Source organism: Aquarana catesbeiana, linkage group LG02, assembly GCF_042186555.1.
Source record: "Aquarana catesbeiana isolate 2022-GZ linkage group LG02, ASM4218655v1, whole genome shotgun sequence".
In the NCBI taxonomy this organism is placed as follows: Eukaryota; Metazoa; Chordata; class Amphibia; order Anura; family Ranidae; genus Aquarana; species Aquarana catesbeiana.
Window position 1 is genome coordinate 249,055,026 of NC_133325.1, and position 24,816 is coordinate 249,079,841.

The window sequence follows — 24,816 nt, forward strand, 5'->3', positions numbered from 1 at the left end:
GTCATTAAGGGCTAATGAGTTTTGGCAAGTAAGGCATGGACTACTTGTTTGCCTACCTTGTTACAAATCTCTGGTTTGTTACATGACTGACATTATTATATTAAATTCACTTTAGTTGGAATTATATAATACTGTTGGAAGATTGTGTAAAGCTACAAGTAATTATTTAGACAAATTCTCCTGATTCAGTCATTACTAGTCCTTGCTAGGGATGGGCCGAACACCCCCTGGTTCGGTGCGCACCAGAACATACTGAACAGAGAAAAAATTCTGCAGAACGCACAAACACTGTTAAAGTCTATGGGACACGAACATGAATAATCAAAAGTGCTAATTTTAAAGGCTTATATGCAAGTTATTGTCATAAAGTGTTTGGGGACCTGGGTACTGACCCAGGGGACATGTATCAATGCAATTTTTTTTTTTTTTTTTTTAAACTGCCGTTTTTTCAGGAGCAGTGATTTTTTTAATGCTTAAAGTGAAACAATAAAAATGAAATATTAATTTAAATATTGTGACTGGGGGGTGTCTATAGTATGCCTGCAAAGTGGCACATTTTTCCCATGTTTAGAACAGTACCACAGCAAAATGACATTTCTAAAGGAAAAATTGTCATTTAAAACTGACTGCGGCTGTAATGAATTGTCAGGTCTCAGCAATATAGATAAAACTAATTGAAAAAAAGAGCATGGGACCCCCCCAGTCCATTACCAGGCCCTTTGGGTCTGGTATGAATATTAAGGGGAACCCCGAACCCTAAAATCCATACCAGGCCCTTCGAGTCTGATACGGTAATTAAGGGGAACCCTGCACCAAATTTATTTTAAAAATGGCGTAGGGTTCTGGTATGAATTTTAAGGGGAACCCTGCACCAAATAAAAAAATGGCATAGGGGTCCCCCCAAAATCCATACAAGACCCTTATCCGAGCACGCAACCTGGCAGGCCACAGGAAAAGAAGGGGGGGGATGAGAGAGCGCCTCCCTTCCTGAACCGTACCAGGCCACATGCCCTCAACATGGGGCGAATGCTTTGGGGTAGCCCCCAAAGCACCTTGTCCCCATGTTGATGGGGACAAGGGCCCATCCCCACAACCCTTGCCCGGTGGAAGCCCCTTTTAACAAGGGAATCCCCAGATCCCAGCCTCCCCCCTGTGTGAAATGGTAACGGGGTACAAATGTACCCCTACCATTTCACAAAAAAGTGTCAAAATGTTAAAAAAGACACAGCTTGGGGACAAGTCCTTTATTAAAAAATAAAAAAATTAAAATGTCCACAATGTCCATTCATCATCTTGTTCACACTGCGATGGACCGAAAAAGAAAAAAAAAACGCCACCGATCTGCCTCCATGAGAGGCTCCCACCATGTGGCGCTTCAGCACCTTTGACAGTTCTTATATAACTGAGGGCGGGGCCACCCGGTGATGTACCCGGGTGACCCTGCCCCCTTTGCCCCAGGGGCTTTCCCACAGCTTCCCTGTGGCATCAGAGGGGGGCAGGGTCACCAGTTTACCAATGAGTTTTTTCTATTTTGCCAAGACCCGACAATTCATTACAGTCGCGATCAGTTTTCAATGACACTTTTTCCTTTAGAAATGTCATTTTGCTGTGGTACTGTTCTAAACATGGGAAAAATGCACCACTTTACAGGCATACTATAGACACCCCCCAGGCACATTATTTAATGGAATATTTCATTTTTATTATTTCACTTTAAGCATTAAAAAAATCACTGCTCCCGAAAAAACGGCTGTTTTTAAAAAAAAAGTTTGCATTGATACATGTTCCTTGGGGCAGGACCCGGGTCCCCAAACACTTTTTATGACAATAACTTGCATATAAGCCTTTAAAATGAGCACTTTTGATTTTTAATGTTAGTGTCCCATGGACTTTAACGGTGTTCCGACGGCTTTCGAATTTGCCCCGAACAACCAAAGTTTGTTGAATTTTCGTTGAATTTTTTATTTGCAATTTTGGTCTATACTTTATATGCGACTTTACATATGGGATTTGGCTACACACGATTTACCAAGTATTGGTGGAAATCACATCTGTGGAGGCAGCAGTCCTTTATGCGATTTCTTCCATTGTTTCCATTTTTTTCCATTTTCTCCACTTTTTTCTCCACTAGGACAACGTTACACCTACATACTCCAAAGGGGGTGACTTTGCTGTTTTATGTTTGGTTTTATTTTCGTTGAATTCTTTATTTGCAATTTTGGTTTACACTTTATATGCGACTTTACATTTGGGATTTGGCTACACACGATTTACCAAGTATTTCTATGAATTAGGACAGCGCCACACCCACACATTAACCCTTCACTAACCAAAGTTTGGCCCGAACTTATGCTCGGGCCGAACCATTCGCCCATCCCTAGTCCTTGCTAATAAATTCTCGTGTTTTGTTGATTGCATTTTTCTTTAACTTAAATGTAATTTTGAACAGCCCAAGTCACCTTCATAACTACATTTTTAAAAAGTTTTAACATCTTTTGACTGTGTATCAGAGCAAGGGTTTTTTTTTATATCTTGGCTGACCATCTATGTAATATACACTACAGATTTACAGCTTTGGTGATTTTTACTTTCAATAAATGTTTATTGTTTTTAATGAGTATAGATAAACAGTACAATTGTAGCATGGTAAACCGCTCCAGGGGAAGGCCCCCGAAGTAATATAGAAACATACAAACAGTCCAAGTATGCTAGTTAAAGATTACACAACCGTAGGAAAGTATGGGTGGGCTGTCTTAATGTCCCGCCTGAGAATGTTGACACATTATCAGTAGAGGGGCCAGGCCCCTGGAGTAGTGGGGTTCCCCCCACCCCCAGCACCCCTGTCGGGATCAAGCTGTGCCAGAGGCAGAGTCCCCCCACCCCCCCAGGTATCCGCCTTGGTTATATTAAGCCTGTCGGGGGTGATGACTGGGCTAAATGGATGAGCCCAGCATCAATAAGACAGTCCCGTGCTAATTATAAACTGTACAATCGCACAATAGGAACTTGTTTGTATGAAGAGGAGAAAGAAGAAAGAGAGGGGGTGAAGAGAGGGAGGGGTAGGGTTGGGAAAGGGGGTGGGGGAGATGAGTGCCTACTATGGTGCCTTGGGATGGTGTGCTGCTTTGTGAACACCAGGAATAAGGGAGGTTCCCACATAGTTGCCCCAAGGTTCCCATATCTTTTAAAATTTAATGGTGGTATCTGTCAAGATGCTGAATAGCTTTTCTTGTGTCATAATCCACAATATTTTCCTTTTGACTGCTTGTATGGCTGGTTTTGTTTTTTTCCAGGCTTTAGCGATCATGATTTTAGTCCCAAGTAGGGATGAGCCGAACACCCCCCTGTTCGGTTCGCACCAGAACACGCGAACAGGAAAAAAGTTCGTTCGAACACCGTTAAAGTCTATGGGACACGAACATGAATAATCAAAAGTGCTAATTTTAAAGGCTAATATGCAAGTTATGGTCATAAAAAGTGTTTGGGGACCTGGGTCCTGCCCCAGGGGACATGGATCAATGCAAAAAAAAGTTTTAAAAACGGCCGTTTTTTCAGGAGCAGTGATTTTAATAATGCTTAAAGTCAAACAATAAAAGTGTAATATCCCTTTAAATTTCATACCTGGGGGGTGTCTATAGTATGCCTGTAAAGGGGCGCATGTTTCCTGTGTTTAGAACAGTCTGACAGCAAAATGACATTTTGAAGGAAAAAACTCATTTAAAACTACCCGCGGCTATTGCATTGCCGACAATACACATAGAAGTTCATTGATAAAAACGGCATGGGAATTCCCCAAAGGGGAACCCCGAACCAAAATTTAAAAAAAAAATGACGTGGGAGTCCCCCTAAATTCCATACCAGGCCCTTCAGGTCTGGTATGGATATTAAGGGGAACCCCGGCCAAAATTTAAAAAAAAAAATGACGTGGGGTTCCCCCTAAATTCCATACCAGACCCTTCAGGTCTGGTATGGATTTTAAGGGGAACCCCGCGCCAAAAAAAAAAAAAAACGGCGTGGGGTCCCCCCAAGAATCCATACCAGACCCTTATCCGAGCACGCAACCTGGCAGGCCGCAGGAAAAGAGGGGGGGACGAGAGTGCGCCCCCCCTCCTGAACCGTACCAGGCCACATGCCCTCAACATTAGAAGGGTGCTTTGGGGTAGCCCCCAAAACACCTTGTCCCCATGTTGATGAGGACAAGGGCCTCATCCCCACAACCCTGGCCGGTGGTTGTGGGGGTCTGCGGGCGGGGGGCTTATCGGAATCTGGAAGCCCCCTTTAACAAGGGGACCCCACGCCGTTTTTTTTCACGGGGAATGCCACAGGGAAGTCCCGTCATGTCCGTGCGTCAGAGGGGGGTGGGGTCACCGGGTGGCCCCGTCCCCCATTATTTAAGAACTGTCAGACGAGGAGCGCCGTCACACAGCGGGAGCCTCCCTCCATGCCAGCATGGGCGCGGAGCGGCCCGGAGAAGAAAATGAAGAAGAGAAGAAGAGAAGAAAAGAAGAAGAGAAGAAGATGAAGAAGATGAAGAGAAGAGCGGGAGCCTCCCCCCATGCCATGGGTGCGGAGCGGCCCGAGGAGAAGAAGATAGAAGACGCCGCGGAGGAGATGCTGGACGAGAATGCCGGAGGAAGAACCAGAAGAACCAGAAGATGAAGGAAGATAGAAGAAAGAAGAAGTATTTAAATAAAGGAATTGTCAAAAACTGTCTCTTGTCATTTTTAACATTTTTGACAGTTTTTTAGTGAAATGGTAGGGGTACTTTTGTACCCCCTTACCATTTCACACGGGGGGGGGCCGGGATCTGGGGGTCCCCTTGTTAAAGGGGGCTTCCAGATTCCGATAAGCCCCCCGCCCGCAGACCCCCACAACCACCGGCCAGGGTTGTGGGGATTAGGCCCTTGTCCTCATCAACATGGGGACAAGGTGTTTTGGGGGGCTACCCCAAAGCACCCTCCCAATGTTGAGGGCATGTGGCCTGGTACGGTTCAGGAGGGGGGGGCCGCACTCTCGTCCCCCCCTCTTTTCCTGCGGCCTGCCAGGTTGCGTGCTCGGATAAGGGTCTGGTATGGATTTTTGGGGGGACCCCACAACGTTTTTTTTTTTTTTTTTTGGCTTGGGGTTTCCCTTAAAATCCATACCAGACCTGAAGGGTCTGGTATGGAATTTAGGGGGAACCCCACATCATTTTTTTTTTTAAATTTTGGCCGGGGTTCCCCTTAATATCCATACCAGACCTGAAGGGCCTGGTATGGAATTTAGGGGGACTCCCACGTCATTTTTTTTTTCTTTTAATTTTGGTTCGGGGTTCCCCTTTGGGGAATTCCCATGCCGTTTTTATCAATGAACTTCTATGTGTATTGTCGGCAATGCAATAGCCGCGGGTAGTTTTAAATGAGTTTTTTCCTTCAAAATGTCATTTTGCTGTCAGACTGTTCTAAACACAGGAAACATGCGCCCCTTTACAGGCATACTATAGACACCCCCCAGGTACGAAATTTAAAGGGATATTACACTTTTATTGTTTGACTTTAAGCATTATTAAAATCACTGCTCCTGAAAAAACGGCCGTTTTTAAAACTTTTTTTTGCATTGATCCATGTCCCCTGGGGCAGGACCCAGGTCCCTAAACACTTTTTATGACAATAACTTGCATATTAGCCTTTAAAATTAGCACTTTTGATTATTCATGTTCGTGTCCCATAGACTTTAACGGTGTTCGCGTGTTCGAACGAACTTTTTTCCTGTTCGCATGTTCTGGTGCGATCCGAACAGGGGGGTGTTCGGCTCATCCCTATAGTACAGCAAGCAGGATCAGCAGCCAGACATGTTGACAAAGGCGAAGGCAGAGATCAAGGGAGCTGGACGACTTTAAGTAGGCAAGAATGACGAGCAGAATGAACAACAGCTGGGTAACTGTGGAGAGAGATGGGAGCTGGCAATTAGCCGACAGCTGAGCGGCCAGCTCAGAGAAGGAAGGACTGAGCCCAGCCCTAACACCTACTTCCAGATTGTATTCTCATTTTATTATAGTTTCTCTCCCGGTGTTAGAGGGCCTTATGGCGAGATGGCTGCGGGACATTCCTGATTTAGACAATGATGACTGGGATTAAGTGTGGGATTCTCGATCTTTGGTCTCGCTAAGAGACTATCTGATTCAATTTAAATTGGTGCATAGAGCTTATTTTACACCATACCAACTTCACAAGATGAACCCTACATGTTCTGCCAACTGTTGGCAGTGTGGTGTGGCTCTGGGAGATTTCACACACATCTTCTGAACCTGTCCATATATTTTAGGTTTTTGGATGGAGCTGGTGGCTTTGTTAAATTCTACTTTTACGTGCTCACGTGCCAGTCTCTATCAGTGTGTTTTCTGGGTTTGGTTAAGGATATTCTTCCTACTGAGGCAGAGCGGACATTCGCTAGTATTACTTTGTTTTATGCCAGAAAAGCTACTGCCCTGTTTTGGAAGAAACCTTCCCCACCCACATTAGTATACTGGAAACAACTGGTTATTATTATTTTTATTATAATACAGGATTTATATAGCGCAGACAGTTTATGCAGCGCTTTACAACATTAGGGCAGACAGTACAATTACAATACAATTCAATACAGGGGGAATTGGAGAGCCCTGCTTGGTAGAGCTTACAGTCTAGGAGGGAGGGTCAAGTTGTACAAAAGGGTAATAGCTGTGGGGGATGAGCTAATGGAGAAAATAGTGCAGTTGTTAGATGGAGGCAGGATAGGTTTCTCTGATGAAGGTTTTCAGGGATCACCTAAAAGTGGATAAATGTGGAGACAGTCTGACAGATTGGGGTTAGCGAATTCCAGAGGATGGGCGAGGCACGGGAGAAGTCCTGGAGGCGGATATGGAAGGAGGTGATGAGGGAGCTAGAGAGCAGGAGGTCTTGGGAGGAACAAAGAGGGCGATTAGGTTGGTATTTTGAGACTAGGCTAGTGATGTAGCTGGGGGCAGAGTTGTGAAAGGCTTTGTAACTTATTGTTAGTATTTTAAATTTAGTGGCAGCCAATAGAGGGATTGGCAGAGGGGGTAGCAGACACTGAGCAGTTTGTAAGGTGGATGAGTCTGGCAGCAGCATTCATGATGGACTGAAGGGGGGGGTAGTCTATTTAAAGGTAAGCCAATGAGGAAGGAGTTGCAGTAGTCAAGGTGAGAGATAACCAGGGAGTGAATCAGGAGCTTTGTGGTTTCATTGGTTAGAAAGGGACGTAGTTTAGAGATGTTGTGGAGGTTATGGCGGCAAGCTTTGGAAAGTGATTGGATGTGGGGCACAAAGGAGTTCAGAGTCCAGGATAACACCTAGCACGCTGACATGTGGGGATGGGTGGATGGTTGTGCCATTGTTCTTGACAGAGAAGTCAGGGGAAGAGGCACGTGGGGGAGAAAATATTATAAGCTCTGTTTTGGACAAGTTGAGTTTGAGGAAGTGGTGTGACATCCATACAGATATGTCTGTATATATGTATATATAAGTTAGTGATGCGTGAGGAGACTGATGGAGTGAGTTGAGGGATGGAGAGATAGATTTGTGCGTCATCGGCGTAGAAATGATATTGAAAGCTGTGAGAGGCTATCAGCTGACCCAGGGAAGAGTTGTAGATTGAAAATAAGAGGTCCAAGAACAGAACCTTGGGGACCCCAACAGAGAAGGGAAGAGGAGTGGAAGAAGTAGAATTGTAAGTGACACTGAAGGTGCGTTGGGATAGGTATAATGAGAGCGACTGAAGAGCACAGTCACGGAGACTGAGGAAGTAAAGTTTTTTGAGGAGGAGGGGGTGGTCAACCGTGTCAAAGGCAGCTGAGAGGTCCAGAAGTAGGAGTACAGAATAGTATCCGTTGGTTTTTGCAGTTAGGTCATTTGTGAGTTTTAAAAGAGCAGTTTCTGTGGAGTGTTGAGGGGGAAATCCAGATTGAAGGGGACCAAGCAGGTTATTCTTAATGAGGTGGTCACTCAGTTGGTTGTAAACCAGGCGTTCAAGGAGTTTAGAGGAAAAGGGGAGCAAGGAGATAGGGAATAGGTTAAGATTGATAGGGTCTAAGGACGGCTTTTTAAGTATGGGGGTGACCAGAGCATGTTTTAGAGCATTGGGGAAAATGCCAGAGGTGAGGGAGAGATTGAAGATGTGGGTTAGAGAGTGTAGGATAGAGTCAGAGGGTGACCATAGTATTTGAGAGGGAATAGGGGCCAGGGGACAGGTAGTTAGGTGGGCATTAGAAAGGAGTTTAGCAACTTTGTCTGTAGCAGCAGATTTGAATAAGGGGAGTGTCAATTGTATCTGTTGACATGGGGTCTTAACTGGGGAAGATACCTGTAGAGTGGAGATTTCATAACGGATTGTATCAATCTTGTTTTTGAAGTGAATAGCATTCTCTTGGGCAGTGAGTGCATCAGTGGGTGGAGTGGACGAAGTAGAGAGTTGAAGGTAGAGAAGAGTTTACAGGGACTGGATGAGAAAGTGTTAATAAGAGTTGTAAAATAGGTCTGCTTGGCAGTGTGGAGGAAAGAATAGTATTCAAATCTGGAGGGAAGATTTGTATTGGTTGAAGTCTTTGAGAGACTTAGTCTTGTGCCACAGACGCTCACGACTACAGTTTGAGAATTTTAGTGTCATCTGTTTGCCAAGGTTGTAGGGGTCGAGGCCTGATTTTGTGTGTAGTGAGGGGAGCGAGCTTGTCCAGGGTGGAGGACAGGGATTTATTGTGGATGGAAATAGCTTGGTTGGGGCAGCACAGGAGAGAGATTTTGTCATAGAGGTGGTCAGTAGCAGAATAGAGGAGAGAAGAGTTGAAGTTGCAAAAGTTTCTGAGGGTGATGGTTAGGCGATTGGAGGGAAAGGTGGTGGAAAACAGGGGGAGAGAGAAACTAATAAAGTGGTGGTCGGAGAGAGGAAAGGAATTGTTTGAGAAGTTGCATGGAGTGCATAGGTAGGAGAATACAAGGTCAAAGGTGTTGCCATCAGAGTGAGTAGAAGCCTGTACCTATTGCTTCAGGTCAAATAAAGAGGTTAGATTAAGAAGTTTAGAAATAGCAGGAGTGCTTGTATTAACAGGGATGTTGAAATCACCGAGAAGGATTGTGGGAATTTCTGAAGAGAGAAAGTAGGGTAGCCAGGCAGAAAACTCATCAAGGAAAGTCGATAATGGTCCAGGGGGACGGTAGATCAAAACAATTCTTAGGGAAGTTGGAGAGAATAGACGTATACAGTGAGCTTCAAATGATGAGAGGGAAAGAGAGGGAGGAGAGTGATTAACCTGGAAGGTGCTCTGGGGGATAGGAGGAATCCCACTCTACCTCCCTTGCATCCATTAGGCTGATGCCCCGTACACACGGTCAGATTTTCCGATGGAAAATGTCCGATCGGAGCATGTTGTCGGAAATTCCGACCGTGTGTGGGCTCCATCGGACATTTTCCATCGGATTTTCCGACACACAAAGTTGGAGAGCAGGAGATAAAATTTTCCGACAACAAAATCCGATCGCGTCAATTCTGACCGTGTGTGGCCTGTTTCAATGCACAAAGTGCCACGCATGCTCAGAAGAAATTCCGACATGGAAGAGCTCGTTCTGGTAAACTTAGCGTTCGCAATGGATACAGCACTTTCGTCACGCTGCAATGTTAAAAATGGTTTAATACAGCACACTCTCTTCTTCTTTATAATGTGACAAGAATTAAGTAGTTTTGCTGCTCATATTCACACACACTTCTCACAAACTTATTTATTTACTATTTATCGGGATTCCCTCAATATATTTTGATTTCTCACATCTGACAACATAATTTTGTTGTATTTTTTTTTTTGGTTTGGCTTTAATGTAGATTCTTTTTTTGTGTTTGTATTTTTTTGAAGGGTGTTATTTTTTTTTTTTGAATTTTTATTTGTACTCCCGAAAATGTTTGTGTGTGTTTTTTGTGTCAAGTTACCACAACACCATTGATATGTTGTTCTATTTAATCTGTAGGAGATTGTTTGGTGTTGGTGTCCCTTGTTAGTTTCACATTTTATGTTAGAAATGTACCTGAATCGTCACCAACAAACTGTCCTTTTTGGATTAAAACACACACAGGAGAGTAGAATTTCCCTAAAAAAATTTTATTAAAAGGGGTCACAACTAAACAAAGAGGGAGGCAACGCTGGAGAAACAGCAGAAGTGGGTGAAGCCTTGGACCCCCAGGGCAGACATCACTAATTTTCAAGCTAAATTGGTGGCCTGAGGAGTCCCTATCTAAGGGAGTGCAGTCTGGTCCAGAAGTCCCTGAGATCCGGAAAGCAGCAGATGACATCCAGTCCCAGGCTGTGGTCATACGAGAGACTGCAGCTTTTGTCAGACCAGACTGAACCCAGGGTCATCACTCTCTGGTCTTCCTTCCACGCTTCCTTCCACGCAGTGGCTCTGGTGGTGGAGTTGTGGCAGCAGGAGGAGGAGGAGGATGGTCCAACTCAATCACGTCGGTCTTGGGTGTTAGTTCCTCACTCACCCCCTTACTTAGGACTTTATACAGAAGGTCCTCACATAGCTTGCGTTGACCCTCCTGCATGCCCTGCAGTTTTGTGGCAGCCATGCAGGCAAAGGCCTCTTCAGGAGTGGGTAAGGCTCGGAGGGATGCAGAAGCCTCCAGAATCAGCCTGAGTGCTGAATCCTGCATGGGAGTCGTCTTCCTCGCCCTTTTGTATGGAAGGCGGAGGGGAGGAACCTGTGAATCAGTCAGGCTGCGACTGGTCCCAGGCTTCTCTTGGCTGACACTTAGCCCCGCCTCCTCCTGGCTGCCACTAATCCCCGCCTCCTCCTGGCTGCCACATTCCACAACCTCCTCCTGGCTGAGGTCTTCCTGTGTATGAAAAAGGGATATAGTTTTAGTTTTTTATTCATCAATCACACACAATTTTCATCTCATTAACAATTTTAGTGCCTGTTTGTGCCACCTATGAGTGCCCAACTGTTCCACCTATGAGTACCCATCTGTGCCGCCTATGGGTGTCCATCAGTGCTGCATATCAGTGCCCATCAGTGTTGCATATCAGTGCCCATCAGTGCCACCTCATTGTTGCCACCTCATCCATGCTCATCAGTGCCACCTTATCAGTGCCCGGCAGTGCAGCCTCATCAGTGCCCATCAGTGAAGGAGAAAATGTACTTATTTACAAACTTTTATAACAGAAACAAAGAAAATTTTTTTTTTTTAATTTTCGGTCTTTTTTTATTTGTTTAGCAAAAAATAAAAACTGCAGAGGTGATCAAATATCACCAAAAGAAAGCTCTGTTTGTGGGAAGGAAATTATAAAAATTTTGTTTGGGTACAGCGTAGCATGACCGCGCAATTGTCATTTAAACAGTGACAGCGCTGAAAGCTGAAAATTGGCTTGGGCAGGAAGGGGGGAAAATGCCCTGTATTAAAGTGGTTAAAAAATGCTTGAGTGTCATTGAGAATGTACACCAACTGCCCCCCCACACTTGCAGGCCCCTAAAGGTCCAAATCTGGCCCTAACAGTTCCATGTATCTAATATAGATTATGATGGAAGCACATACTATTTCATTGTATGATAAAGTCTTTGCAAATTGAAAAGCTTTGAACCACTCTTTTTCTTTGTTTTTCCATCATTAATTTTAAAGACCAATAGATAATTATAAAAATGATATCCAGTAAAATTTGCTTCTGAGCGGATTGACGTTTTCTATCTGATGTATATAATTATCAAGCTGTTTTAGAAGCACTAATGAGGATATAAATTCCTCTGTGTACATTCTAATTGGGACTTGACCTCTGTAAAATTTATAGAGGTGTGAAACTATCATATATTTCAACAAAGACACTTTGACTGTTCATTAGAATGTATTTTAACTCTCTATTGCATTGTTTATAATGAATATTGGAGAACAATAGAGACAAATACAAACCACCAATTTGCTTATACTATCCAGGTTGCAACATGTATTTTTTCTCATAATTTGAAACATTCTAACTATGTTCTTATATAAAGAAATTGTTGTTTTTAATGTTTTTCCACGTGTCTTGTTTTACTTAAAGTTGGATCTAAATAGTGTGCAGATACATTTACTAAGAAAATTATTTTTCAGGGTAGATTACACATTTTTGGTCAGCTAGCCACAACAAAATCATCAGAATCATGGACTGGACTGTGCCTGGAGCCTGATTTTTTAGATCTTTTTCCTGGGTATAGCAGGTAAACACTAAAGCATTAGTGATTTCCAACCTTGTTCCAGGATAGGATGCAAAAACGTCCTGTTTGTTTCAAATATACTCAGTTCAAACTGTAAGCATTAAGATGCAACTCTAGTGGACCTCAAACTATGAATATGTTCTCTTTTCTAAAAGTCCAGTGCAATATTCTGTGCACCGCTGAGTCAATGAGACTGGTTTACTAAAGAGGTTGAGAATGTTCACTAAAAAAAATCTATTCAATTCCATTATCCAATATTGTCATTGAAATAAACATAACTTTGCTTTTCCTATGATTGGATAATTTAAGTGAATATTCATTCATTTTTTATTTACTCCTTTAAAGAAAAAAAAGCCTTAATGTTAAAACTTAATATCATTAAAATGTGCATAAAAGAGAAAAAAACATCATGTGAGCCATTAGTGAAATTAACTGAGATAACACAGATTGTTAGATTGTTATCTCACAATTATTTCACAATGCAATTGCTCAGTAAGGTAACAAGGGAAAGAGCTATCAGACACAGAACAGAAACAAAAACCTTGTGCTGTATTGTGCCAGATGACTATTTCCCTTAGTTCTCTTGTTGAGAAATTGTAATATAGATTGATTGTGAGTGCAAGATCACTCACAATCAATCAATATTATCTCGGTTAATGTACTAGTAGTGCACCTGGTATCTATTTTCTTTTGTTTTTATACAGTTGTTGGTTCTTTCTGTCACTGTGACATTGGTATAGCTATACTACTGCTTTAGCCTCGGTTCACACTGGGGCGACTTGTCAGGCGACCTAGTCGCCTGACAAGTCGCCTCCCGTTCTGTGCTATGGAACCGTTCTAATCGGAGCGACGCAAGTCGCTCCGACTTAGAAAAAGGTTCCTGTATTACTTTGGGGGCGACTTGGGGCGACTTGCATAGACTTCTATGCAGAAGTCGTCTCGCAAGTCGCCCCGGCAGTCGTTTGCAGGTCGCCTCGCTGAGGCGACCTGCAAGTCGTGCCGCCCATGTGTGAACCGAGCCTTACTTTCACCACCTATGGCTGTTAATTAAGTTGTCCAGGACCTGATTTAAACCCATTGGACTTTGGAGTGGTAAATGAACATTGGGACACATTCATTTTTGTACCATCAAAATAATACACAGCTTTAAGCCATAATCAGTTGTTATTTTTTGTATGAACTACATGAGTTTCAGTAACCTTTCCAATAATAGCTTTTTCATAAAACCCATCTATTAGTTTAATTGCACAAGTTTAACTGTGCTGTGAGCCATTTTCAATGAGACCACTAATATTGATGTGTTTTGCATTATTGTGCCTAGTTTTGCTGATTTTAAACTCAACAACCAGGTCATATACATAATAAGGTTTTTCTGGCATTCACCGACCAAATCCGTCCCACTATATAACAATGTAAAATATATATTTTAAGTAGCTTTTTTATAACTTTATACTCGTGCCCAACATTTCCATTGTACATTCCATTTCCCATGTATGTTATAAATCCTTCTAAAAAGGACACAGGGAATGTTATTTCTTAGAGATAGCACTTTATTAACTAAATGGATACTTAGCTACTATGATTTACCCTGATATTGCCACACTTGATCACCCCACTCCCCGCTCTCTAGTTCCTGCTCAATCCAATATCACTCTAGTACCTTCTAGGTACTACTCAGCCTAACGCTAAAAAACTTGTCAAACCTTGTTCTGTTTCTGTAGGTAATACTACCATATTATTACCATCCACATTGCCTCCTACCACTGACCTAGCTGATCCTGGAAACCAGCATAACACATCTTCATCAGATCCCCAGGATCTATGTCCTACCTGGATCAATTTCTCCAGATGCTTCCATAATAACTTTTGGAGGTTCCTCATCATCCATTCCTGAGTCTTTTTTAGTGCAGACCCCCCTACGCAGCCCATCACTAGCGAAAACAAAAAGAAAACATCTAGAAGAGGCAGGAGAGGGGGGAAACATAAATTCAGACCCATCCCACCCAGACAAGCTACAGAAACGATAAAAATTTATAACTTGTCCTCCCTAAAACTAAACATGCAAGAAACTTCATTATTATCTAGAGGCCTTAATTTCACTCCTACTACTTACCCTAACTCATTCACCATGTTTAAAGACCTTAACAAATTTATTAGGAATTTGACCCTAAAAAGGCATTTTAATATGAAGGCCCATAACACTACTAGTTATGATGCTATTCCCCCAGAGGATCAGCCATGTTTTATAGACACCTATATTGAACAACAAGCCATTCTTTGTCTTTGTGATCTTTGGAATGCAGATGAAGAAGATGACCTTGTAGTCTGGTCTCAATATTCCCAAATTACCCCATCCACTACACACACCTCGTTCAGACCTAAATCTATTTTTAACCCCACCCAGTCGAAAGGCCCATACCTGTCTACCTTTTATCAGGTAGTCTACCATGAGCTCACTGATCTCTGTTCATCTGAGTCCTCTCGGTCACATTACCCTATAAACAATCTTAGTCCTTTGGAACATTCAGCCCTTAAATCTTTGAGTACTAATCCTGAAATTATCATTAAACAAGCCCATATTGGTGGGGGTATAGTGCTACAAAATAAAACTGATTATCTGAGGGAAGAAAGACGACTCCTTTCAGATAACAGTACTTATGAAAAACTCACTAAAGACCCCTTACCCAAATTTATCTATGAATCCAACGCCATAGTGGCACAAGCCATGACAAAGAGTATCTTGAGCAAAACTGAGGCAGATTTTTTCTGGAAGCCTTTCTTTCAAGTACCATATCTGTACCATTTACCCAAAATTCATAAAGATATCAATAACCCATCAGGTCACCCAATAGTTGCTTCAATGGACAGCATAACAACTAGCTATACATTGTATATAGACTACTTTTTCCAGCCATTGGCTCAGGCACTCCCTTCATTTATCCGAGATGGTACTCACTTGATAGAACAGTTATGCCCGTACACCTGGGAAACATCTTATTTGTGGGTATCTTTGAACGTGTGTTCCTTATACACCTTGATACCACACAAAGTTGGCCTGAGCCTAACCATGACTCCACCCTTAATACACAGCAAATTGAATTTATTCTTATGGCCACCCAGTTCTGCTTGGAGCATAATTATTTTTCTTTTGATGGTGACTTCTACCTACAAAAACAGGGTAAAGCTATAGGGGCTGATTTTGCCCCTAGCTACACCAGCTTAACTATGGGACTGTGGGAGACCAGGTGTGTTGGGGCTGATGACCCCTTCTCTGCACACCTGGTCTTTTACGGCTGATATATTGATGACATTATTATCATCTGGGATGGTCCAGTGAGCTCCGTCAATGACTTTGTCGCATACTGTAACATCAATACTTTTGGCCTAACATTCACCTCAGTCATGGACCCTGACTCCATATGTTTCTTAGACTTAGAACTATTCCATTCTGACAGTACCATAACAGCCAAGAATTATACAAAACCGACAGCTGCAAACTCATTCTTACATTATTCCAGCAGCCATCACCCAAGGTGGGTAAATAATGTGCCCAAAAGCCAATTCCATCGTTTAAGACATAACTGCACAAGGCTACATGATTACACATCCCAATGTATTTCACTTAAGAAAAAGTTCCTTGAAAAAGGCTACCCTAACAACCTCATTGAAGAGGCTTGTACCTCTTATCAAACCAAAAGCCTGCCCATCTCCAAAAAACCTTCTTCAGGACCAGTAACTCGATACATTACACAGTATTATGCCAGTCACAAAAAATGGAGAGCATTTTCAAAAACCACTGGTCCATTCTGACTCAAGACCCTTACTTGACAAACCTAAATTTGCTTACAGAAGGGCACCGAACATTAAGAGTAAAATTGCTCCTAGTAAAACCAAATCCCAGGGAAACAATAAACACCACAAGCTTAGACAACTCACGTTAATCCCACTCATAGTGATGTTTCGCTGTAAAAAAGCATCATACCTCACGTGCTCACATGTCACACATGGCAAAAAATCTTTTATGATTAATGGCAAGATTTTCACTTTAGGTTCCTTCAATAACTGTTACACTACACATGTAGTTTACCGTATATTTTGCCCGTGTGGGCTCTTATATATCGGTAGGACAATTAGGGCCCTATGTGCCAGATTTGGAGAGCACCGTTGAGCTGTCCAGGACAGTAACCCCACATACAGTGTTGCACGCCAATTCGCTGCTTACCACCAAAAAAAGATTGCTGATCTCCAAGTATGGGTCATCAAATCTATATCTGACAAATATGCCCCAGCTGAGAGAGTATCACGTTTATGTAATGCTACCCTAGAGATCCCTTTCCCTTCTCGTCCCCTCTTAATAAATTTCCTCCCACATGTCCGTAGTTTACAGTAATGTGGTTTACCTATAAACATTTTTATCATATATTAATATAAATATGGCTGTACTTCTTTTTAGTTGCTACCACATATATTTCAAATAGGTGGAATATTAGGGTGAATATACACATGTTTATATTCACCATATGACACATGCATGTATCCATAATTATATATATATATATATGCATGCACATACTATATCCTATTTTATAACATACATGGCCCAGACCTTATATGCATATGCATAAACTTTTTAGCCCAAATTTAGCAGTTTAATTTATTTGACGTTGGATTGATCTCTTGAAATAATTTTTTTAGGAATTTTTTAAGGTATTTTTTAAGCATTTTTTTATGATAAACTAAATAAATTTTTTATGATGAACTAAATGAATGTCCATTTTAGATGTGTTCTCCTAGATGATGTTTTTTTTATAATATGTATTATTTATTTTTATAATATATTTCCCATAATACTTTTATAATATTTCATACGATGATTTTTATAATTTGTCACTTCCTATGGTATATCAATAAGAAAGTTTTTCTGTATATATTTACAATAATTCTTTAAAAAGATGTGATATACTGATATTTTATTTTTTTAATCATTAATCTTTTATTTATCTTTCCAAGTAATTAAGTTATTAAGTAAATGTTTTCCAAAAAATGTGTACATTCTTACAGCTCCAGAGGGTGTGGTGTAGATTTCCTATGTGTTCATTATATCTCCAGCATAAGGGTGAAGAAGAAGGATACATTTTAGATAGTTTATAAGGTGTAGGATACCATCTGTTCAGTATTTTTTGGAAATTGTCCCAATGTTCTATGAAAGAGGAAGCCTTTTTAGAAGTTAGAGACCCTGGGTTAAAGTAAATGAATAATTCTAATCCTTATACCCATATATTCAGTAGAAAAATTTTTATAGGTCATTAAAAGGGGTCCATGGAGAGGAAGGATGATGGTCTTCCTTGTTTGGTTTGCCATTGTCGAGGTACAATGAAAGGTAGGGATTTGTCCGGACCTTTGTCTTCTTCAATTGGAAGTAATCCCCATTGACGTAGAATCTTCAGACCTTCTTCCATGTTATGGATATCGTATGAAGTACCTTCACGATCAATTAGTATTTTAGTAGGGAATTCCCATCTATACTGTATCTTATGGTTCCGGAGTATTTTGGTTAATGAGTTCAGATTTTTGCGTGCTAATATCATTGCTTGGGAAAGGTCTGAATAGAGCATTATTCCTGCGTGACGGTCAGGGAGAAAAGAGTTATGCCGTGCATATTGCATTAACTGATCCATTACTTGAAAAAAAATTATTTTAGCAATTACATCTCTGGGTATTCTTTCTGGCAAATATGAGGGCTTAGGAAGTATGTGTGCTCGGTCAATTGCTAATTCCTGCTGAGGAACAGTAGGTAATAATGCTGTAATCATTTCTTTTAAGAATTTCTTCAAGTCTGGAGGTTTTACATTCTCTGGGATGCCTCGGAACTTAACATTGTTCCTCTAGCCCGATCTTCCAAATCTGTCACTTTCAGTTTAAGATTTTTGAATTCTTCTTCCACTTTAAAATGGGCTTCAACCAGATCATTGTGTGTGTCAGTGAATTCACACAGTTTGTTTTCAACTCTATCACAAATTTCCACTATGTCTCCTTTAGATTGTTGCATGAAATTAATCATGTCTTATTTCAGGGCTCCCCTTAAAGACATTACAATTCCTTTAATGGTCGAGTCTGAAACAGGTTGCCCTGTGGTAGGAATGACATTCAGTTTAGCATCACAAGGATTTTCACACAGAGTACTATCAGGACCATGTAAATTTTCAGTCACATTTACCTCGGGTTTGTCCAGTTTTCTTTTCTGTTTAGGTGGGTAATTAATGTCATCATTAGATTCTTGTCACTAGAATGCATTTCCATTTGTACCTTTTTCTTCAGCTTTTACATCTATACTGCTTGCGCCATCTTCCATTCCCTGAGTCCCGGCCGAATGCCAGTATTCACTCAATTTGCGGGGCGAGTCTTTTCTTTTTTTTCCCCATCATGTCTGTCAGTTTCCCTTTACTACCAGGGTTATCTCATGTGTCCAGGGCTGCTTTAAATGGCTTCTAGCCACTACAGGTCTGGTATGGATATTAAGGGGAACCCTGCACCAATTTTTTTTTTTAATGGCATAGGGGTCCCCCTCAAAATCCATACCAGACCCTTCAGTGCGGGAACCCCGCACCAAAAATAAAAAAAAATGGCTTGGGGGTCTCCCCAAAAACCCATACCAGACCCTTATCCAAGCACGCAACCTGGCAGGCCGCAGAAAAAGAGGTAGGCGAGAGAGCGCCCCCCCGAACCGTACTAGGCCACATGCCCTCAACATGGGGAGGGTGCTTTGGGGTAGCCCCTGCCAGGTGGTTGTGGGAGTCTGGCCCCCCCGTTTGAAATGGTAACAGGTACATTGTACCCGTACCATTTCACAAAAAGATTGTCAAAATGTTAAAAACCCACAAGACACACTTTGGGACAAGTCCTTTATTAAAAAATAAAAATATAAAAATGTCCCATGAAGTCCATTCATCTTCTTCTCTCGCTCCGCCAATGGACCGAAAAAGAAAAAAAAAGAAGATGAATTGACTTCATGGGACATTTTTATTTTTTAATTTTTTTAATTAAGGACTTGTCCCAAAGTGTGTCTTGTGGTTTTTTAACATTTTGACACTTTTTTTGTGAAATGGTACAGGTACAATGTACCTGTTACCATTTCAAACAGGGGGGCAGGATCTGGGGGTTCCCTTTTTAAAGGGGGCTTCCAGATTCCGATAAGCCCCCTGCCCGCAGACCCCCACAGCCACCAGGCAAGGGTTGTGGGGATGAGGCCCTTGTCCTCATCAACATGGGGACAAGGTGCTTTGGGGGGCTATCCCAAAGCATCCTCCCCATGTTGAGGGCATGTGGCCTGGTACGGTTCAGGAAGGGGTGTGCTCTCTCATCCCCCCTCTTTTCCTGCGGCCTGCCAGGTTGCGTGCTCGGATAAGGGTCTGGTATGGATTTTAAGGGGGTCCCCTACACCATTTAAAAAAAAATTGGTGCAGGGTTCCCCTTAATATCCATACCAGACCTGAAGAGCCTGGTATGGAATTTGGGTGGACACTCGCGTAATTTTTTTTTTTAATTTTGGTTCAGGGTTCCCCTTAAAATTCATACCTGACCGAAAGGGCCTGGTAATAGACTGGGGCATCCCATGCCGTTTTTTTCAATGACTTTTATCTGTATTGCCGGGACAGACAATTCATTATAGGTGAAAGTACTTTTAAATGACTTTTTTTCCTTTAGAAATGTCATTTTGTGCAGGGACTGTTCTAAACATGGGAAAAATGCGCCACTTTACAGGCATACTATAGCCCCCCTGGTACGAAATTTAAAGGAATATTTCACTTTTATTGTTTCACTTTAAGCATTAATAAATCACTGCTCCCGAAAAAATGGCCGTTTTTAAAACTTTTTTTGCATTGATACATGTCTTCTGGGGCAGGACCCGGGTCCCCAAATACTTTTTATGACAATAACTTGCATATAAGCCTTTAAAATTAACACATTTGATTTTTCATGTTGATGTCCCATAGACTTTAACGGTGTTCCGGTGGCTTTTAAATTTGCCCTGGACACTGCATATTGTTCTGCAGAACATCCGAACAACCAAAGTTCGGCCCAAACTTATGCTCGGGCTGAACCGTTTTCCCATTCCTAGTTACAAGGTCTCAGGTGTGATTGGGGAGCAGGTGTGTTAAATTTGGTGTTATCACTCTCATTCTCTTATACTGGTCACTGGAAGTTCAACATGGCACCTCATGGCAAAGAACTCTCTGAGGATCTAAAAAAAAAGAAATGCTGCTCTACATAAAGATGGCCTAGGCTATAAGAAGATTGCCAAGATCCTGAAACTGAACTGCAGCACGGTGGTCAAGGCCATACAGAGGTTTAACAAGACAGGTTCCACTCAGAACAGGCATCGTCATTGTTGACCAAAGAAACTGAGTACATGTGCTCAGCGTCATATCCAGAGGTTGTCTTTGGGAAATATGAGTGCTGCCAGCATTTCTGCAGAGGTTGAAGGGGTGGGGGAGTAGCCTTTCAGTACTCAGACCATACGCCGCACACTGCATCAAACTGGTCTGCATGGCTGTCGTCTCAGAAGGAAGCCTCTTCTAAAAATGATGCACAAGAAAGCCTGCAAACAGTTTGCTGAAGACAAGCAAAGCACATGGATTACTGGAACCATGTCCTGTGGTCTGATGAGACCAAGATAAACTTATTTGGTTCCGATGGAGTCAAAAATGTGTGGCGGCAACCAGGTGAGGAGTACAAAGACAAGTGTGTCTTGCCTACAGTCAAGCATGGTGGTGGGAGTGTCATGGTCTGGGGCTGCATGAGTGCTGCCGGAACTGGGGAGATGCCGTTCATTAAGGGAACTGTGAATGCCAACATTTACTCTGACATACTGAAGCCAAGCATGATTCCCTCCCTTCAGAGACTGGGCCGTAGGGCAGTATTCCAACATAACTACCCCAAACACACCTCCAAGAAGACCACTGCCTTGTTAAAGAAGCTGAGGGTAAAGGTGGTGGACTGGCCAAGTATGTCTCCAGACCTAAACCCTATTGAGCATCTGTGGGGCATCTTCAAATGGAAGGTGGAGGAGCGCACGGTCTCTAACATCAACTAGCTCTGTGATGTCGTCATGGAGTAGTGGAAGAGGACTCCTGTGGTAACCTGAGAAGCTCTGGTGAACTCTATGGCCAAGAGGGTTAAGGTAGTGCTGGGAAATAATTGTGGCCACAGAAAATATTGACACTTTGCGCCCAATTTGGACATTTTCACTTAGGGGTGTACTCACTTTTCTTGCCAGCAGTTTAGACATTAATGGCTGTGTGTTGAGTTATTTTGAGGGGACAGAAAATTTACACTGTTAAACAAGTTGTACACTCAATACTTTACACTGTAGCAGTGTCATTTCTTCAGTGTTGTCACATGAAAAGATATAAGAAAATATTTACAAAAATGTGAGGGGTCTAATCACTTTTGTGAGATACTGTATAAATAATTTTTTACATCAATTCATTAATGTAGAAAAAAAATCTGTTTTTTTTAAATAAATAGTTTTTGCATCCAGGCTTGCTGCTCTTTGCCAGTGTGGGTGATTGTATGTTGCAAGCAAAGCTTCATACATAGATTTAATACAGGGTGTATACATTACTTAAGGGCAGGGCTTTTTTTCTCAGAGAATAGGTGCAGGAACTCCCCCTTTCTGAGTCACCCCTTTTCTCCACCTCTACTCACCTCCAAGCACCCTCTACCTACCTCCCATTACTGCCCTTTTAGAGAATACAGAACCAAGTATCATTTTGTGGTGATAAGTAATTTGTATGGAATTTGTTAATGATAACAAGAAAAGCAGTAAAATAGATCCCCTGTAGCCAGTAACAATAAAGCCCCCTCTAGCAACAATAGATCCCAACATTAACAATGGGCCACCTGAAACAAAATCCCCCGGCAGCAACAACAGAGCTCCTCTCAGCCAGCATTAATAGACTCTCCAGCAGCCAGCAACAATAGCCCCCTCCCTCAACAGTAGATCTCTCCTAGCCATAACTGACCCCTCAGAGATATAAGACCCACCCCCAGCAACAATAGGTCCCCCACCAGTAAGAATAGACCCCCCTGCAAAAATAGATCCCCTCCAGTTAGAATAGATCCCTCAGCAGCCAGCATCAATAGACCCTGCAGCAAACCCCAGTACCTCTTACCATTACATACAGTCAGTGCTGGAGGTGCCGTAACAGCGTTCCCCCGCTTTCCCACTGAAAAAGAGTCCTGCTTAAGGGCAGAATATTATTTACATTTTTGCTATTATGAGGATTTGCAGCACACCCTATAAACTGTCTTTGTTACCAACTGCACGCTTATAATCAAAATGAAATTCCCCTGTTCGCTTTGATTTGTAGGATAAGTCTGTGGTTACAGTGATTGCTGTGAAACAAATGATTCACAATTGATATATGGATTTATGCTTTAAAATCTCTAGACTATCTTAACCCTCCTGTCTTGAATTGTATTGTAACTGTGCTGTCCCCTTATATTTTGTAAAGTACTGCACAAACTGTTGAAGCTATATACTGTATATCCTGAATAATAAAAAAATATTAACTACTATCCAACCATTTATTTATTAATGTAAAAAAACAAGGGATCTGGAACGTTCACAGGGTGACATAGCCGATATTCAAAAAAATTTAATGGATACACAAAATCATCATAGAATTGTGGAATTTGATGAGAGATTGAATCGCAAGCTTGATAAATTGGAAAGAGATGTCATGGAGGGGAAACAGGAAAAAATGTACAGAGATAGAGTGGAATATGAAAGTAACACCGTATACTCATGGACAAAAACCTGTATATATTCGGCCATGTTGGTATCACATCAAGAAACAAGTCAGTTTCTCAGATTTAGTGGCTAAATCAGCTAACGATACTTTAGCCATCACCAACTCTGATTCATCGCCAGAGGCATCAGGAGGTCAGGGAGCTTGTAAACGTAATCTGAACCCACAAAAAAAAACAAGGGATCTGGAACGTTCACAGGGTGACATAGCCGATATTCAAAAAAATTTAATGGATACACAAAATCATCATAGAATTGTGGAATTTGATGAGAGATTGAATCGCAAGCTTGATAAATTGGAAAGAGATGTCATGGAGGGGAAACAGGAAAAAATGTACAGAGATAGAGTGGAATATGAAAGTAACACCGTATACTCATGGACAAAAACCTGTATATAATCTTTAAACCGAGGAGCTCGGGGCTCTACCAAGAAGAAGGTCAGAAAAAGACAAGAAGGTAGGAAGGAGACACCGCCAATGGAAGCTGATATCATTTATGGAATCAACACTAACTACTCCTGCTAATGTCTTGAATTTGTCTAAGAGGACAATGAAAGACACTGAAGTGTCTCTTTTGACACGAGGACTAAACTTTTGTCCGATTACACAGTTTGATCTTTTCAGCACCGTTCTGGATGTCAATAGACTGGTCCGTTCTTTGACATTAAGAAAGCATTATTTTGGAGAATGTGATGATATGCCAATTTTTTCTTGCGGTGACATGGTGGTGGGTGAGTCTATTTCTTCTCCTCAGTCTTTACCCTCCTCTTTGTCCCCCTTCTCACCTCCCTTTTCTCCCCCCACTTCCCTTTCTTCTCCACATCTTTTTTCTGAAGTGTGTACATTAGAAGATTTGTTGGATCTAGCGGCTGAATCCAATCTTGTCGTGATGAACAGAGATCATCAGTTGCTGGTATACTCCTTAAGATAAGATCTGATTTTTATCCTATAAATTCACATGGCAATGATATGGATACTTTTCAAAGATTGGTTGAGGGAGATTTGACTAATTTAGCTAAGAAATCCTCCACCAAATGCTTACCTACCCTGTTTCCCCGAAAATAAGACCTAGCGTGATTGTCGGTAATGGCTGCAATATAAGCCCTACCCCCCCAAATAAGCCCTAGTTAAAGTCCTTGTAGGACTTACTTTCAGGGTAGGGCTTATTTTCGGGGAAACAGGGTAGGGCTTATTTGGGGGGTAGGGCTTATATTGCAGCCATCACTGACAATCACGCTAGGTCTTATTTTCGGGGAAACAGGGTAATAATCTCACTGTTGAGGAGAAAAAGGCCATTAAAGCTCTGAAGGATGACAACAGAGTGGTGATCAGAACTGCAGACAAAGGAGGGTTGGTGGTGGTCATGGACACTGAGACCTATAGAAATTAAGCAATTCGACAGCTTTCTGATTCCAACACTTATGTTCATCTCAAGGGTGATCCAACACAGCCCTTCAAAAAAGAATTAACATCTTTATTAGAAACGGGAGTTGCGGTAGGCATCTTTACACAAAAAGAAATGAACATGTTTATACCAAAGCACCCTATCATGCCAGTTTTTAATTTCTTGCCCAAGGTCCACAAAGGGTGTAATCCCTTAACAGGTAGACTCATAGTGGCAGGTATAGGCTCTTTGAACGAACAATTAGGTCAGTGGATTGACCATCAATTACAGCCATTGGCAATGGGTCTTGCTGGTTATTTAAGGGATACCAAAAAATTGCTTATCAAACTAAAAAAAATTAAGTGGAGAAATGGGCTTAGTTGGGTGACGTGTGATGTCACCGGTCTA